Source organism: Pipistrellus kuhlii, unplaced genomic scaffold, assembly GCF_014108245.1.
Source record: "Pipistrellus kuhlii isolate mPipKuh1 unplaced genomic scaffold, mPipKuh1.p scaffold_m20_p_5, whole genome shotgun sequence".
NCBI classification, from domain to species: domain Eukaryota; kingdom Metazoa; phylum Chordata; class Mammalia; order Chiroptera; family Vespertilionidae; genus Pipistrellus; species Pipistrellus kuhlii.
Window position 1 is genome coordinate 35,082,398 of NW_023425551.1, and position 17,471 is coordinate 35,099,868.

Genomic DNA, 17,471 nt, shown 5'->3' on the forward strand with positions numbered 1-17,471 from the left:
GATCGGAATCGAACCCGGGACCTTTCAGTCTCCAAGCCGACGCTCTATCCATTGAGACAAACCGGTCCCGGCATAATTAAATTAATTTATTTTTAATAGAGAACAAAAAACATTTTAGAAGTCACTATCAAAGGCATTTTCTATGTGCATTATGTCCAGTGAGAATCCTAACCTATATAATCCTAGTGGGTATAATAGGTTTGCCTAAAGCAAGAAAAATGAACTCTCTATTATTTCGACTCAATTCAAAATGGCCATTTCCCCAAAACGTGCTTTTTATCAAAACCATATGTTTTTTGAAAATTGAAAATAAAAACAACAAAAGACCTCATTTGTGTAAGTAAGGTTTTTGGAAGACTGGCAAGTTTTCAATGTCTAACTACTTAAGCATATTAGTTATATAATCCTCTCAAACTATTGTAATGGTTTTCAGAATATATTTAATACTTTTTATTTGAAAAAAGCTTTAAAAATTCCCAAACATGGAACACTTTGATGCTGTTGTATTTAGTTTATGTGTTTGTGTTTATGTTTCCAAATTGTTCTTAAATTTTTGATTAACTAGTTTTCCAGAAGTCCTGAGAATAATTTTTGTGGTTTAAAAGGTTTCCATAATATTTTTGTTTAAATTTTAATAAAAATAAAGATTTTTAGCCTTAGCCAGTTTGGCTCAGTGGATAGAGCGTCGACCTGCGGACCCAAGGGTCCCGGGTTCGATTCTGGGTCAAGGGCATGTATCTAGGTTGCAGGCTCCTCCCTGGCCCAGGTCATGGTCCTAATACTTCTAGATCTATGGAGTCAGAAGTTGGTCTTTCCATTTTATTCTGATGTATAAGATAAGTGGTAAAACTGTCATTTTCCAGAGCATTTTCTCAAGCCATTAATATTTTGCTTCATGGCAACTGTTGTCAATTTGGCTCGAGTAAACTTGTAAAAATTCAGTACTCACTACAGGTTCATCAATAGAAATCAATTCAATAAATTACATTTTATTTAAACATATTCTGTACAGGTTTAAGTGTTTCTTATGTCAACGCATTCATTCATTTTATATGTCAGAGTGCTTGTTGTGCCAGGTTCTAAATGGAGTTTTAAAAAATTTTATCAGTTACTCAACCCTTGCATTCTGATTGATTCTGGCTTTTACCGAAAATAAAACATATATTAACATAAAATCTCGAACTAGTCAGTTTTATCTTTAATATAGATATATTTTCACACTTTTTATGTCATAGAATTGTTAGATGCTGTGAGACCTAAGAACTGTTTATGACTGGAAATAGAAAAAGTGATATCCTGAATGCATTTTGTTGGCATTACCATCTGTAATATCAATTAATAAAACCCATTTCTCATATTGTGAAGGACTTTGATACAGCATTCATACTTCTTATAGAAAATTTCTACTGCCTAGAAAACAGGGAAGTCTACCTTGAGTGTTTCCCAAAGTATCTCTAAATATGAAAGCTTAAGCAAACATAACTACTGAATGACCAGAACAACTGATTGACCAGTCGCTATGATATGTGCTGACCACCAAGGGGCAGATGCTAAATGCAGGAGGTACCCCCGGTGGTTAGTGTGCTCTCATAGCCATCCTCCTGTGGTCCCTCCTCCTGGCTGACAGGCCCCTATAGGCCTGGCCACAATCAGCCAGGCCCTGATTGGGATTGGGCAAGATGGCCCCAACTGGCCCTGATCCCAGGCCAGGCCTAGGGACCCCACCCATACATGAATTTCATGCACTGGGCCTCTAGTTTTAAATATCCCTACTGCTGTTGTCTTGCTACTGAGGTCTACATTTGTAAAATTAATGCACTTCAATGTAGTAAAAACAGTTAAAAATTGTTAGTGTTTCATGATTCACACCTTTCCTTAAACTTTATATAATTGTTGTGGTAATAATTTCTATTGCTGTGTTATATATAAGGTCATTGCTAATATAAACTGAGATGAGAGTTTTATAACAATGTAGGTGGGTGAAGTCAGGGGTAGTACTTAGAGTATCCATTTTCAGTGTTTTAATTTCCGTTATAATAGCTAAACCTCTGCTTTGGTGTGAGTGCTGAAAACAATGGGGAAAGGAGAGCCAAATAGTACTGTATGAAAGACTGAAAATAAAAAAGAGCTCTAAGCAAATGTTCAAAATGAGTATTTAGGAAAATAAACATTCCAGGTCCATTTTACAATCACTTCTCACTATATCAATGTCAATAAGGTCCTTTAGGTTATCCAGAAGCATGAAATTCAGCATTACCCAGAGAATAGAACAGCACCGAGGAATGCTCTGTAAATATATTAAGAGTTAAACCCTGGCACTGCTGTATGGGCAATCATGAAAGAATAGTGTCTTCAAAAATAAATTGGGGCAGTGTAGCATTGCTGCTTTTATTTATAGATGAAACTCTTGTCAACTATATTTCCTGAGTTCTTTGCCTTATCCTGAACTTGTTTCTCTTTCTTTCCCCTGGTGAAGTTCTGTATGATTGGCTTTGTAAGACTTTCCCTCTTTCTTTCTGTTGATCCTGCTGAATTTAATGTAGGACTGAGTTGCAGATTGATGAGGCCTCACACCAGGAAAGGCAGTTTATCTGTGAGTTGCCCTAAGGGCAAACCATCTAATAAAATAATGGCTCATACTTTCCATCCTGATATATAAAAATCATCACCATTAATCTTAATAGCACTTTCCATTGTTCTAGGAATTTTAGTTTTAATTTTGTGTTTTTATTTTTCACCCGCCATCATTATTGGTGAAACATGTTATTACGTGGTGTTTTAATATATAGTGGTTTTGGTCATTTTATGTTGGTAACATATTATTATGTTGAATTGAGTTGAGCTTTGGGAGATGAATTTTTTCCTACCATTTCTTAAATAACAGTAAATATATTGAGAAATAAAATGTTAAGTGTCCATTAGGGAACATCTATTTACCAGGGGAAATAATAATTTAGGAATTCCAGGTTGATTTGGCATCTCCAATTAATCAACCTCCAATAGTAACTTTAATATTTTTTCATGGATTCTGAGCTTTGGGCAATTTACCAATTGGAGTTCTCATGATCCCAATTCTATTTCCCACCATTTTTTTTTTTTTTTTTTCTTATCAGTTAGGCATGATAGCTCCTCCAGGTGCCTTTGTGAGTCCAACAGATCACCATCATCACTGTCACTTATTGAATTCCTTGCAAATACTTTTCAGAGCATGGTGTAAACTGCTTCTCTGGGAAATCTAGCTTCACATAAATATATATTTATTTTCTAAAGTGACACTCCAACATGTGCTACTAGGGAACAGCTCTCCCACTAAAGATCTAATGTTCCTTTACTATTTTTATACATCATAAAACCTAGACATGGGACACAGTTTTATTTGATTAAAAGATTCTAAGGACTCAAGAAACAACAACAACAAAATCAACTAGCTTTATAAAGACAACAAAATTATTCCATTACCTACTTTTTAAGAAGAAAGGTGTGGGCAAAATAAAGCAAGATAGTACAAAACCTCTGTATCTGGTCTGATTTTGTTGTAAATTTATTGAGACTTTGTGTGTATTCTCCATCAGTGTCATTCATCTGTTCTCTCCATGGAGTGCACAAATACCAATTTATATTGCTGTTTGGCAAAAATGTATAACAGGGTATGCTTTGGAAACCTATACTGGTACTGGTGTTTCTAAAGTTGACTTGATTAAAGTTGTTTGTTTTAATGATTATCATGGAATCAGTACAGATCTAGCTATTTAATCGGTACTCCCTTTCTTTACTGTAGTCCTTAACTTAAAAATAAATAAATAAATAAGTAAAATATTGTAGAACAAAAATTCCAGAATTTTTTTTCCAAAAAACCCTCACAAAAAAACAGGGAGGAAGGAGTCAGTGAGTGAGTGGACCTAACAAAGGTTCTTACATAAGCAGATGTAAATATTGAAAATGAATATAAAATAAACTGGTTAATGTGTGTTACAAGGCAAATTAACAGATACACTAGGTCAGTGGTCGGCAAACTCATTAGTCAACAGAGCCAAATATCCACAGTACAACGGTTAAATTTATTCTGAGAACCAAATTTTTTAAACTTAAACTTCTTCTAATGCCACTTCTTCAAAATAGACTTCCCCAGACTGTGGTATTTTGTGGAAGAGCCACACTCAAGAAACCAAAGAGCTGCATGTGGCTCACGAGCTGCAGTTGCCAACCACAGCACTAGGACAATTAGGATTGAATAGTGTTTAAAAGTTTCAAATTAAAGTATATATTGATATCCTATTTAGGAAAACAGTTACATTGGAATGTTTATAATCCTTAGCTAGATTGTTAAAATTGGTATAATCTATTATTTTCTTCTATTGACCACACTTAAATGTAATTTCAAGATGTATGAGGACAAAAATTATTATTTGAAATTTCAATGTGGACTAGGATATTTGAACTTCTGGTAGTTTTTCAAAGTGAATATAAAATGCACTTTTATATAATTTATTTGACACTATTAATTTTTATAAATGTCTTATTCCACCTACCCATGAATTCTACAATGTCTTATTGTTCTAGTTTTTGTCTATGATCTGAATATTTCTTCTATATCTCTTTTACTTGCTCCTCCTTCTGATTCGGTTCCTATCCCTGGCTTAAATACTTACGCATATTAGGTTAAATGGTTGGGACCATTTGCCACTCAGGATATCTATGCAAGCCACTTGGCTCTCAGGATACCCATACAAACCGCTGACTTTATTTTCCAAGCACTTGCAACACACTTCCTGGGGACTATCTCTGGCTACAGGGATATTCTCCAGCAGCATCATTAGTCATGTCAGAGATGTCAGACAAGTTCTTAGAAACAATCCTCAACCAATGAAAGGCAGGTATGCTGGATACACAGCCCAGCTTCCTTGTCCCTTAGGAGGATAGGGACAAGGTGATCAATTCTGAGGCATATTATAAAGTGTGCACAGTCTATCCTAGTTGGACATACAGGTTACATCTTCATGAACCCATTCCTTCCCTCCTCTGTCTTCCTTCTTCACTTTCCTAGCAGTGCCTCTTAGGATTACTTAACAAACCACTTGCACTTAAATATATTTATTCAGCCTCTGTTTCATGTGTTTCCTAATCTAAAACAGTTGTATTATTTAACTTTTTAGGGTTCAGCTTACTTACATAAAAAAAGGAGATAAAATATTGAACTACAGGATGTTTGTGAGCATTATGAAACAAGGTGTGTAGCATTTTATATAATAAATGTTTTGAGCACAGCAAACATTATATCCTTTATTTTTTCCCACCAAAATCAATACCTGCATATTCCAAATCATCTGTGTGTGAGCTCTGGGTTACTCTTTTTAAGATTTCATTTGCATTGTTTCTTTCTTGCTGGAGGGTCCTCAAAAGCACGGCTGGGAGCCCATGGCTCTGAGACATTGCCAATTTGATTTTTACAGTAAGAGTTGACCTAATGTTTTAAGCTATAAATTGCTGCCAATATTTAAGATTACAAGATTTGTGTTTAAATGTGATATTCTTGGCTTCTCTGGGAAGAAAACAATGACAGAAATCAAGATCATTGAATCTGAGTTCCTTCATGGCAAAGAGTCTGCGGTATTAACAGACAGATACACACATGGGATGGGGATGGAGCATGTGCTCAGCTATATCTCCTTAGCAGTCAGATTACTTGCTAATTATTACTCACAGTATCATTTGCATTGTTGTTTTACTTAGTGAGGAATAAACTGCCATGTTTATTATTATCTATATCCAAAGAGGGAAAACAAAGGAAAACAGACTGATGCTGTTATTGTTTAAGCATATGTGTCAATTTGTTAATTTATGCAGATGAATCTGAATTCTTTTTTTGAAATGTTTCAATTACAGTTGACAGTTAATGTGATTCTATGTTTTGAATTTGATAACTGCACCCTACTTTCTTCATTTATGACTACAGATTTATAAACCAAACGCTGAGTAGGGAAACATCAAAATCCTCAATATTGTATTAATAGACTCCACCTTTGGACTCTGTATGTCATCTTAATGTACTATTCCTAAATAGACTTTCTACAATTAGAAAAGTCAACTTGCATATTGCTCTTCTGTGAAGATATTTCTCAGAAGTGATGGAAGAGATGATTTACATATATTTACTGCAGTCACAATCATTTCTTACAAGTGGCTGACTAGAATTAAATATTTGTAACAAAATAGTGTTAGCATATGTAATAAAATTTTTGAATATTGCTTATTTATTGATTATTAATTCTTAAAAGATAACAAAACATGAAGAAATTAACAAAAATAAGAATATTTTCAAACTAAGAATAATTCATAAGAAGATAAAACCTGGATGATGTGTTAGAGAACCAGACTCTCATCCCATTCATGGCTCCTGAAAATAGTTACATCTTTCTGGAAAGTAGGCACATGTCTCAAAACTTAAAAACTGTGTTAGCCCTTATTTGTAATGCTGGTTCTAAAACCTTGAATATAAAATATAGTGAAAGTTTACTTATGGATGTATGTGCAGTACAGAATTGTTTCTATAGCAAAAATATGGGAAGTAGCTTAATTGTCTATCAACTGAGAAATGGCTTTAAATAAATAAGGGCATATTTATGTAGAGGAATATTGTCTCACTATCAAGGAATGAGTTCTAACGAACATAAGTTATTATGTGAAAACAAACAGTTCTGGATCTTTTATTCAATGTAGTCTGTGATGTTTCACAAGAGCTATAAAACTGCCTCAGAGAAAAAGGTTTCATCACTAGTTGAATTACTTTTTCTTAGTCATTTACGGTAGATAACATTGCATCTATAACAGTTTTCCTCTGCCCTCTGAAATGCTTCATTATCTCCCTTGTGCAATAGAACAGAAACTTTAGGAGGAAAAGTGTTTGATAAAAACCAATATTCTTACCTCTTACTATGAATTTATAAATGTATTTTAATACCTTATTGAAAGCAATTCACATTACATATGAACACATTTTAAACAAAATTATTACTATATTATAACATTCTGATGAGATAAATTTCCTGTTATTTTATATGTGGATAATTCTATAAGTGCAGTAACATTGAAAACCCTTTTAAAAATAGGAGAAGAATTTTTCATTTTGACAAAAGCAATTCTCTTTATTCAAAATGGATGGGAATCACTATCTTCTCAAAAGAAATGGAAAGATTTTGCACACTATACTTTCATTTACTTCTAAACTGAATACCTTTGGAAATGAAGAATTAATGTATCTATAAGTGCTAATAAAATCAGTTACTGAATAGTTTTGACAATCTAATAATCACTTGATGTGGGATGAATAAAATGAGCATTTAAGTAATTATATGTTGTAATTCATTTTCACCTTAATCCAATTGAAATGAATAATTGGAATTAGTCTGACAGCAGGTTATATATATATGATTTTTGTTATGAAACAGATTTTGTATTTTTAGCAACAATTTCCACTTTAATTACAAGTTACCAATGTATATTTTAACATTAATTTTAATAGTCCAAATACTTGTCAATTGATGGGAGGAATTGAAAAGCAAAGTACATACGGTATCGCCCTTCAATTATGATAATTTCTTGTTTCCTCTTATAATACTGAAAGTGGATGAAACGTGTGTAGGAAAATTGAGTCAATTTTGCCATCTAATGATCTTATAAGATATACCTTCTTAAAGCAATATAAAAATATGCTGACCTTTTCCCACACAAGAGACTTTTTGAAAAGAATGACTGGCATATCTGGGAAAGGGGAAGGCCAGGGTATCACAAGCAAATGGTTGAGTGTGGGGAGCAGGAGAGATGAGGTCAGAGAGGTAACAGAAGATCCAGATCATAAATAACATTAGAGATCTTGGATTTATCCTTCGAATTATATGGGGAGACACTGGAGAGTTTTTCACTGATGAGTGACATGACGTGGCTTAAATGGGACCTCTGGAAATTGTGCTGTAAAAAACTGTGGAGCCAAGATCAGAAGCAGGAAGACTAGTTAAGAGGTGTGAGATCATAGAGAACACACATCTACATACTTCTGTCCAATACACAAAAGCAACAACCTTAAAGGAAAATGTTGGTAAATATGACTATGTTATTCTGTTTATTAGGTTACTTTTAAAATTTCATTTTAATTGATTAATTGTTTATGTTTAAACATTCAGTATTGATTCACCAATCTCAGGTACTGTTTTCTTTCTTGTGGATAAATTATATTGACCTGTCTTCAAATTAATTATTTTCTATGCTCTTTTTAGTCTTCTGATAGTTGAGTGTGGGGAGTAGGAGATATATGTGAGTATCTTTATTTCTGTTACCACAACTTTTTTATCTCTATTTGGCTCCATTTAGAAAGCTTCCATCTTTCTCCTGAAATTTCCCATTTGTTTACATATTTTCCATGGATTTTTTGCTATATCTTTTAACATATTTTTCATACTTTAAAAGTAAAATTCACTGTCTGGTCATTCTAACATATGTGAACTCTTTCAGTTTAATTCTTTTGAATATTTTAATTGCATTACAATGTGTCAAATTTTGGGTCTTCTTCCATGTCTTGCAGGTTTTCTTTTTTTCTTTTTTTTTTATTGGTAATTGTGTGAAAACTAACTACATATATTATAGAGACTGACATAATTATTTCTCCTCTGTCAGGATAGTTTGATCTTTAAACTAAAACTAGGTGTGGGTTTTTTTGTGGATTTTTTTTTTTTCTCTAATAGATTCATACACCACAGGCTTTTAATTATTTGAGGGCAGGATAAAAAATTATTTTTTCAGGTGGTTCAGTCTCTGTGTGACTGGAGGCTTTATATATATATATATATATATATATATATATATATATATATATATATATATATATATATAATTTTTTTTCATTGCACTCAAAAGTTACCAGGTCTTTCTTAATTGAACCTGATGGCAGGCATGGTGGTCTCTCAGCTTTCCTGATCTTCTGGCTGTGTACTGCTATTGCTTTGTGCTACTATCCTGCGTATCCTACAACCTATTCTCCATATAACAGAAAGGGAGATCCATTTTACTTGTAATAGCATATCTTTCTGCCTAGAATCTTGTGTTCAAAATTATCTGTGTAGATAATTCCCTACCATCTTCAAGTTTTTGCTTAAATGTTATATTAGTAAGAACTCACTTGATCATCTATTCAGAATTTCCAACTCCATTGGCACTGCTCTCCTTGTTTTTTTTTCCCATAACTCTTTAATCTTCTGATGTACAGTACTAATTTAGTTATTATAGCTATCATGTATTGTTGGTGTGCTCTCACTGAAACAACAGCATCATTGGGAGCAGTTATGTGTGTCTCTTTGTCTATTGTTATATCATAAGCATCTAGAAGAGTGCCTGACGCATACTAGGCTCTCAATAGATATTTGTTAAATAAATGAATGAACTAACATATTACTAGATCATACAGAGATGCTGGTTAAGAGAAACTCTCTGTGGCAGAGATTAAAATTCTAATATTTACAGAATTACCTAGCATATATCAACTTTAAAAGCAAAGGATATAAGACTAAGAGAATTGCATAAGAAATAAGAGAACTATAATTTATGAAACAACTGAGAAAACTTCATATACCTCCGGGTCTTAATGTTTTAAAGTTAATTTTTGAACAAGATTGAAGGTTTACTACCTAGCAGAGTATTTGTATGAGATGACATATGGATTTCACCACAATTGTATGTATAGAATGTCAAAGTAAGTATGGATACATATAGGTGTCCCAAATCAATATATACACACTTTAACAGATAACTCACTCAATTTTCTCTTAAATTTTGAAAATGAACTATATGTTAATAAATGTTGACTTTATAATCATTCAAAGTGTATATACTTTTTGGGACACACTGTATATGTATATATGTGTGTTTTTATGTAATAAAAGTAATAATGGAGATAATTTTTCTAGAACTAATATAATTGTGTTAGTTTGTCTTCTAGTAAACCAACAGATTCTTTATAAACTTTAAAATTTTATAATCGCTAAAATCATTTGGTATTTTAGAACATAATAATTTATGTTTAAATATAAAATGCTGGCCTTTTAATTCTTATATGTTATATTTTAGTATTGGCAACAGTTATGGCAGGTATATTCTAAACTGAAAAGAAGATAGTTATTTTGCTTTTCTGTATGTAATCTTTATCTATCTTAACTAAACCTCCCTAAAATTTAAAAGTAAATTTATTTATACTGACATACTCATAAAATTTGGTCAACACTTATTTTGCATAATGGTATTCTTAAACATGGCCAAAAACAAAGTATGGAAGCCATTTATTTTGCTCCATGGCTAGAAAATAATGCAACAATTTGGCATCTTTTTTTGTACAGCTCACTCTATGATGATCAGAAATAGTATTTCATTCTGAAATGAATGAATTAAATTGAAACTGAATGGCCTAACTCATTTACAAATAATTAGAAGAGGAGGAATTAACAAGGTGTATGGCAGCAAGTTCAAATAATTTCATTTATAATTTGATAGTTTATATTAAATTAGAGCTTTATAGAATACTCTTAATATAAGCAGCCAAAATGCATTTTTGATGGAGTCTAGACAACCAGATACACAATCTTCTAAAATATTTGTACTCTTTATAGTCCTGGGGCGAGAACTAAGCACTGAAGAGCCATCATGGTCCCCTCTCATCTGGTGGTGGGACATTCATGTCTGCTCTTCCATTCTCTTTCTCTCCAAATTCTCACAAATGGTGATGAGGAATTAATAGCCTTCTGTTAGGCAGCGATACCCAGAAGGATAAACACAGTTATGATCATATAAGTATCAGTCAACAATTCTGCTGCATTTAGAGAGGGTAATTACTTAATAGTTTATGGTCATTCTAGACTAGAGCCTCAAAACAAAGGAAGTGACACATTAGTTTTTAGTCTCTAGTTTTTGTCTGCCATGGACATTATGAAAATAAATTCAATAGTTTCTGATTGAAACATGTAGCTAAATATTTTTAAATATTATATGACTTACTTCAATGAATAAATAACTTGCAATTTGTACAGGTTAGAAATTTTTGCAAGTTGGAATTAAATAGAAAACAGATACCTTCTTAAAAAAATGTCTCCTACATCAATGCCTTGTGGTATTATAGGGGGGAAAAAGGTCACAATTAAATTTTGTTTCATTCTTAAAATGCACAGTGTTACATAGAAATTTCAATGTTGGAGAATGTTTACTTTCTTAATGAATTGCAGAGAATATATTCAATGGTGGTGGTGACTTTTAGGGAAATATCATTAAAAACAAAACAAAATCTCAACCCAGAAAATCTTTCCATAGCAGCAGCAGAGAAAGAAAACAATTTTATTATTGAATAAGTATTTAGCTCTTGGATTATGTGTATCACAGGTAATCTGCTAAGAGATTGCAAAGACAGAGAGAAATCTTACCATGGCTTTTTATAGCCAAGCAGGTATAAGAGCTCATGCTTTCTCTTATCTCTATGCCACCTTCCATGCAAGGCCTTCCACAAGTTAACTTCCATCCTTTGTATCAGACCAAGAGGGTGGTTAAAACCATAGCTGCATGTCAAGAGTCATTTTAGCACATTTCATTCCAGATACATTCATCATGAGTGCAATATTATTTTATTCACTGTATTAACACTTTAGTTATTCATGCTGTGTGTAGGGATTTTTTACTTTTATTTTAAACAGCTTATATAATTTGAAAAAGAATTATTATTATTTATATTTTTTCCAAGAGTATTTTAATGGAGTTTTCAAATCCAAAATAGGTTGTACACAATGATCTCTCAGATTTTCTCTGGCACCAATTTCCCATTCCATTGCTTCAGAATAACATAGTCTATGCATAATAGCTTAATACTGTACCGTTTTACAGCTAAATAATTTAACTTTAGTACTGCAATTTTGGTTCTGTCAGGATTGCAACTGTTACATCAATGCAGGGGCACTTGCATTGATTCTGGCAATTCCAATTAAATATATTTGTTTCATGCAAGGCTTCCCTTAAGGAAATCCTTTCAAGTAGCAAATTGTCTTTTTCAGTCACTAATGAGAAGTGTACTATTGCTAAATCCTCACAATTCTCTCTCTCTCTTTCTCCCTTATCTTCTGTCCTTCCCTTCTTCCAACTCACCATTGAAACATTTTATGTGCTTTTTTATTTCTAATTTTCTATATTGAATTTCTGATTTTTAAATATTTTATTTTATTTTTTAAATATATTTTATTGATTTCCACAGAGAGGAAGGAAGAGAGATAAATAACTAGAAATGCCAATGAGAGAGAAACATCGACCAGCCGCCTCCTGCACACCCCCCACCAGGGATGTGCCCGCAACCAAGGTACATGCCCTTGACTGGAATCGAACCTGGGACCTTCCAGTCCGCAGACCGATGCTCTATCCACTGAGCCAAACCGGTTTCAGCTGATTTTTAAATATTTTAGACATGAATTGCTGTTAATCCATCCCACAGTAAGAGGAACATTATAATGAATGTATTCATATTAACATAATTTACACTTATGAACTATACAAGAAGCACAGTGTGATACAACTAAAACATCTAAATTTAAGAGCTAACATAAGGAAAAAATATTAGAAATACTATGAGTACCTTCCCAATTACATTACTCTTCCAACTCCCCAAAGGTAATTGCTAGAAAGATATTCTTTATCGTTCCCTTAAATATCTTTATTTTTCTATAAAGTGTTTATTCCTTCAAATGATTATCAAAGCATGTATTGATATATGTGTATAATTATTCTGCCTCTTGACTTAAAAATATTTAAGAATTATTGTGAGAATTATCTACTTACAAACTTATAAGACAAATGACTCACACATTTCTTTTATTGCTAAATTGGAATTCATTAAATAAATAAGTTGCATATAATTAGCATTGCAACAGACACTTAGGATCCTTCTATATTTTGCTGTTACATAAATGGTATTAATATTATGATACATTTTATTATGCATATTTGCAAGGGTCTTGATATAAAATCATTAAAATTTAGAAAGAAAATAAAACTAATCCTATGTAAGTCTAACATATTTTCTCTAATTCTTTGTTTCCTAATTGAAACAAGCCTTAGATTTTTCAGTGTCTAGATCTTGGCCATTCTAAAAAAACTGCAGTGGTAACTCAGTAACTCGCTGTTGTTTTAGTTTGTATTCCCCAATGACATATAATGTGGAGCATTTATTAATATGCTTTCTTGCTATCTATAATCTTCTTTGGCTTTGGTTGTCTCTCAAGGGTTAGAGCATAGGCACTGCAGGGTTGTGAGTTCGATTCCTGACAAGGGCACTTACCTAGTTGCAGGTTTGATCCCTTGCCTCAAAGGGCACTTGCAATAGGCAACAAATCTATGTCTTCTTTGGTGAGGTATTTTTAAGGCCTTTGGCCCAATTTTTTCAGTCATCTTATTTGTTTTCTTAATTTTGCATTTTAAGAATTCTTTGTGTAGTTTTTGTTTCTTTGCTGTGTTTGTGTTTGTAAATATTTTCTCCCAGGCTGTTTGTAATCTCATTCTCTTGCTCATTTTGCCTTGTTCCTGATCTTAGTGTGAAGGCATTAAGCTTTTCAATATTAAGTATGATGCTAGTTGTATTTTTAAGTAGATATTCTTTATCAGGTTGAGAAAGTTCATTGCTATACCTAACTTACTGAGATATTTTTACTTGAATAGGTCTTGAACTCTTTCTTTCTTTCTTTCTTTCTTTCTTTCTTTCTTTCTTTCTTTCTTTCTTTCTTTCTTTCTTTCTTTCCTTTTTTCCCCCATCTGTTGATATGATCACAAGACTTTTCTTCTTACACCTGTTGATATGATAGATTGCCTGGGATAAATCCACTGATTCACGGTATTTAATGCTTTTTATGTATTATTGATTTTTTCTTTTCTTTTCTTTTTTTTTTTTTTTTTTCTAATTTTATTGAAGATTTTTACCAATGTTCATGAGAGATATTGGCTTATAGTATCCTTTATTTGTAGTGTTTTTGTCTGTTTTTTATATTAGGGTAATGCTAGTCTCATAGAATGAATTAGGAAAATTTTTCTCTGTTTTTATCTTCTAAACACATTGTTGAGAATTCTTTCTTAAATGTTTGGTAGAAATCATGAGTGAGCCCATCTGGATATAGTGCTATCTGTTTTGAAAGGTCAAATGTTATTCAATCTGTTTAATAGATATAAACCTCTTCAAAATGTATATTTCCTCTTGCTTGAGTTCTGCTAGAGTGTATCATTCAAAGCATTCATCCCTTTCATTTAGATTATCTTACTATGAGGCATGCCGTGTTCATAGTATTCCTTATATGTCATTTTAATATCCACAGTATGTGCCACAATGTCATCTCTTTCATTGCTGACATTTGTAATTTATGTTCTCTCTCTCTTTCATAGCTAGTCTGGCTAAAGATATTGATCTTATTGATCTTTTCAAAGAAACAACTTTTGGGCTAAAGAGATTGATTTTATTGATCTTTTTTTAAAAAAAAAACAAAAACTAGTTTTTTATTCATCCTACTAGAAGCCCAAATAGTTTTAATTTTTTATTTAGTCTACTAGAAGCCCTGACAGCCACAGCTTGCCTCTGACCTTCATAGCCCAGGCTTCATCCGGAAGGTGGTTCTGCTGTTCGGTCTGATTAGCATATTAGCACTTTATTATATAGGATTGATTTACTGTTTTTAATTTCATTCATTTCTGCTCTAACATTTTTAAAAATATAGTTTTAATGACTTTTTAGGGAGGAGGGTAGAGGAATAGACAGACAGGAACATCAATTGGCTGCTTCTGCACACCCTCTATTGGGGGTTGAGCCTGAAACCTGGGCATGTGCCCTGAAGTAATCAAACAGGTGACTTCTTGGTGTAATGGGTCAATGCCCAACCACTGAGCTACACTGACTGGGCTCTGCTCTAACTTTTTTTCCCCTTTTTTTAATTAATTAATGTAGTACATATGTGACCTTGTCCAGTATACCTTTTCTTCTGCTTACTTTGGATTTAATTCGCTCTTTTTGTTTTTAACCCTAGTTTCTTAGTGTGAAAGTTTAGATGATTAAGTCCAGATATTTCTTTTTTCTAATATATGCACTCACTACAATTAATTTTCTTCTAAGCACTGCTTTTCTTACATCTCATAAATTTGATAAGTTGAATTTTCATTTATTTCAAAATATATTACAAATTTATCTTGATAATTCTTTTTTGAGCCAGGTGTTTTTCTCAATTTCTAAATATTTGAAAATTTTCTATCAACCTTTCTGTTACTGGTTTTTAGTTTGCTTCCATTGTGGACTGAGCAGCCATTGTGGATTTCTATTTTTAAAATTTGTTGAGGTGAGTTATATGGCCTGGAAGTGGTCAGTCTTGGTGAATGTTCCATGTAAGCTTAAGAAAGCTGTGTATTCTGCAATTATTGGACAACATACTATATATATATGTTAATTTTTTTTCAGCTGGTTGATGTTTTTGTTGAGTTCAAGTATGTCCTTAATGATTTTCTGCCTACTGGATCTATACATTTCTGTTAGAGGAGGGCTGAAGTCTCTAGCTACAATGGTGAATTTATCTATTTCTGTTTGAAGCTCTACCAGTTTTTTCCTCGGGTATTTTGATCCTCCATTGTGAGGTACATACTCATTAAGGAACATCATATCTTTTTGCAGAACTGATTACTTTATCATTTTTAACTAATGATTCTTTTGAATCATTTTAATAAATGACAATTTTCCTTCTCTGAAGTCTGTTCTGACTGAATAGAGACTCCCTTCTTCTTTCTCTAAAAAAAAAATTAATAAAAACATATTTAAAATGGTAGAAGAGAAATGAATAAAATAAAAAATAGAAAGTCAATTGAGTAAGTAACAACAAAAAAAAACAAAAGTTGTTTCTTTGAAAAGTTTAATAAAACCAATAAGTCTCTAGCCAGACAGAGCAGACTTCAGAGAAGGACAGTTTTGATTAGTGTTAGTGTGGCATATTTTTTCTTTCCACTTATTTTTTAATCTTGATTTGTCTTTATATTTAAAGTGAGTGCCTTGTCGATAACAGAGTTGTGCCTTGTTTCTTGGTCATCTCTAACAGCCTTTTAATTGGTGCACTTTAACTATGGCAAAAAATATTCAAAGAAATTTTTGCTATGGTTAGATTAATATCTACCATATTACTTCCTGTTTTTTGTTAGTTCTCTCCAAATCAAGTGGAATAAGATAGCTACACTGAGCTGATGATGATTATTTCCTTTCTCTCACATGTAATTCAAGAGGGAACAGGGGTTGGGTGTTTTCAGTCATCCACCTGGTGAGAATGGAGTATTTCCCTTCCCTTAGTTTAGTTAGGTTCTAATAAAACCCAAGGGGAATATACTGTGATTAAAAAGGTTCTACAGAAGGCAGACTCCACTAGGAAGAATAGAATGCTTTGATATATTAAAACTTAACCACAAAGAGAACCAGCAATCAGACTCTCAAACCTCAGAGGGAAAGTAAGGGAGGATGGGGGTAAGGGGAAGAGATCAACCAAAGGACTTGTGTGCATACATATGGGCCTACCCAGTGGCCATGGACAACGGGGATTGGGGGGGGGGCATATCTAGGGAGGGGTTTGGGATGGAAATGGGGGAATAAGGACAATTATGTGAGACCATAATCCATAAAAAAAATCAATAAAAAAATTAAAAAACAAACAAAAAAAACTTAACCACATAATTACCTTACACATCTAAGCAGAATTTTTAATACTTTGTCTAGCTTTTTAGTACAGATTGGCATCTTCCAGGTTTTTCACATACTGAATAGTAAACTAGAAGACATTCTAATTATTTAACATGAATTCTAATTTGTCCCAAAAGTTATATTTGTATCAAGAAAATTGCATGAGACTTTTACTAATATAATTTATAAACCTTTAATAAATCAATTAAAGATTCTGTATTTGTTTTTCCCTTTTTATTGTGAGCATGTTTCTTTTCCATTAAGTAGTTACTAGTATGATAACTACTCACAGATTCCAGTTTAGTTTTAATAGAAGTTTTCTACACAGTCAATATTTTATTATTTTTTTGTTTGAATAAATTTGATGATTTAGAAATATATATTCCTGGAATATGCACAATTCATATTCCAATTTTCCCAAAAAAGTCAGAAAAAAATTGAAAAAAATTTTCCTTTCTGAAATCAATATTTAAAAAAAAAGAAGAAAGTTAAACAAGGTTTCTATATCCTAGATCAATGTATAAAAATACTCAGCATTTCAGTACACTAAGAATTGAAATTTACATAATGGAAACAAAATAAATTTAAAATATAAAGTAATTCAGAGTTTTTCAATAAGACTCATTGAAATTTTGGAGTAGATAATTAAAGAAGATATAAGATCATCTTATTTTGAGAAAAAAATAATACTTTAATTCATGTCTGCTGATAGTAA